A 2,727-nucleotide genomic window follows, 5' to 3' on the forward strand; every position below is an offset into this window, starting at 1 on the left:
AGAAGGCTTTGGGGATAAGCCTGCCAACCCAGGGCTGCTCCAGTTCAGCTCAATGTGGTGTGGAAGGGCTGGCTGGGGCATAAGGGTGCTCCATTGTGGGGTTAGCTGGCAGGCAGCCCCCACACTGAAGCACCCTCATGCCCTAGCCAGCCCCATCAGCGTCTACATGTGTGTTGCTATGCAATAAAGAACTCCGCCATAGGACAGTACTTGTATATACAAGACTAACCTATGGTGGAGTTAAGTAGTTTACTGTGACCTAATAGGGATGCATATGTAAATGTGGAGACATTTACTGCGAAGCTAATTAGGCAGGTCTGTGGTAAATATCTATGTAGTTGCGTCCTCAGTTTCCAGAAGGAATAGGTAGATATTGTGGCAGAATGCCACCTCTGTCTCTCCCCAAAAACTCTGCTATGTGACAATTTGGTTAACATGGTCACTACAGAGGGCAGACATCCCATCTCTTTAGGTAACCCTGAGCTGTAACCTGTGTTGGATACATTCCTGAGGGAAGGGGGAAACCTGCTGCCTCTGCCTACGTGACTGGCATCACATACCTGGGTGGGGGGCTTAGGCTCCCTATTCTTCTAAGCAATGCCAGTCTACCCAGCAACCAGTGATGCATTTCAAATTGGTTGGCTAGCAGCCAACAGTTGCTGGCCTCCACTGGACCAGGTAAATGAGGTCATAAGGGTTATATAAGTTAAGGACTGCCCAGGAGAAGGTGCAGTAGCCATGATGAAAACACAGAGAGAAGCTGGACCATTTGAAACTTGCTCTCTCTCTTGAAACTCATGATCAGTGAACTGCCTGCCTCCAGAGGGAATCTCCACCTGCATCTGGATGATACTTGTGAGTAAGCTACCTGAGATCTAACTAGATATATAGCTTGCAGTAACTCAGATGCATGATCAAAGGCTACCTAGCCACCCTGTTTGCTCTATGGGATTTATCTGATATTGCTTTACCCTATATTCCAAACCTACTCCTTGTAACCAATAATGTTCTCCTTTGTACCTAGCGTGGGAGACTTATTGGGAGAGGGGCTAGATTATGCCTTGGGGTCCCCTTGGTTTGGCTGACTAAGGGAGACCACTATTTGTGCTTCAGACTGAGGGAAGCACCCCAAGTTCTTGAAGTGGGTTGAGTACCCTCAAGGGCTACTAGGCTTGTGTTTCCCAGGGAGCACAGAGCCAGGATCAGTCCAGACCCTGGGTGGTGGCAGCGTTACCCCCAGGCTAGTGGGTGTGCTCCAGGAAGGGGGTCGACTAGATGTGAGGCGCCCCCAGGAAGGCACTTGGAGCCTAGAAAGTGGTTGGGCGCAGTGAGGTGGGTGGCTCAGCACAGGAGTACCCCCTACTGGTCTGCCACAGATATAACTCCTCTTAGGGTCCACAGCCATGTCTTCCCCACACTACAAATAAGGCAAGGCCCCTTATTAGCACTATTGAACAACTAGGACATTTGGACAAAGCCTCTACTGGTCCTCCAAGCTATCACACAACTCATCAAGCTGTTCACAGAAGCTGCTAGAGGTGATATTTGGCTCCATGGCCTCTCCTTATAGCTAAGATGCTTAGTAATTTCTCATACAGATTCATATTGATCTCAGGTGGCTTATGGACTTGGAGTACAGAAGCAAAGAAGCTGGTGGAGGGATAGCACCAAGTCTTATCTTCCTTTGAGTGAGGATTTCATGCATGATGTGCAGAGTTCTTGGGGGTAGTATGTATTATGTAGTTTAATTAAGCCAGTCTGCCTTATCATGTGAGCAGAACCTTCAGTGGGCTGGCTGACAAATTTGTGACATTCTTCCTTGATAGAGTAGATCAGGTCATGCTTGGATTTTGGGGCCATGTGAATATAAAAATTCTCCTCTGGCTCATCACTTGCACTGCCAACTGCTTTTTCTCCCTACATGTTGGCTGTTTATAGCTGCATTGCTATTAATGACAAGTACTGCTGATACCTCATGAAGAGAGTTAAGGTGGACCATTTTAAAGGAGGTAGAAAACTCAGACTTCTGTACCATACAGTTTAACAAGTATATGTGACCTGTTTCAAACACATGGTAGAGTACCATCAACATACTGAGACATGCAGTTGGCCATACGTTCCTACTGTAAAAATAAAAGATGAGATAATACTGCCAATTAGATACATCAAAAGTGAGCTTTTGCTCAACTCTGGAAACAAAATTTTTTGATGGGATAGATATTGTTGTGTTTTTATTGTGACAGGAGCCAGGGGATTTACTTGGTAGTACTGAGTACAGCTAAGCATATTTCTATTGCTGTTTATCATTGCCTTTTCACATGTGGTATGAAAACAACTTCCCTCTTCTTCCCTTTCCTCTTTTCCCCCCATAGTGCAATCTGCACAGGCTACTCTCTTACATCTGCTGTCTTTCCATTAGCACAGTTTATGCTGTCTTTGGACAGGTTCAGTAACTCTTGACAGTAATCAGACAAGACAGAACAGTGGCACATCAACTGATTTAATTAAAAGCCCATTTAATTTCTTTTTATTGCTTTTCTCATTTAATTAGTAGTCTGTATTAATAGCCTCCTTGAATCCGAATCAAATCAGGGGACCAATTAAAAGGTCCAAATTGATTTGAAGCTCTCTGAATTGATTCGGAAAAGATTTGGAGAGCTTCAGTGATTCGGGCAATAAGTAGGGGGTGGGGGAGGGGGGATGAAGGAGGAGGGAGGGGGCCATGGG

The sequence above is a fragment of the Alligator sinensis genome, unplaced genomic scaffold (genome assembly GCF_000455745.1).
Source record: "Alligator sinensis unplaced genomic scaffold, ASM45574v1 scaffold15_1, whole genome shotgun sequence".
In the NCBI taxonomy this organism is placed as follows: Eukaryota; Metazoa; Chordata; order Crocodylia; family Alligatoridae; genus Alligator; species Alligator sinensis.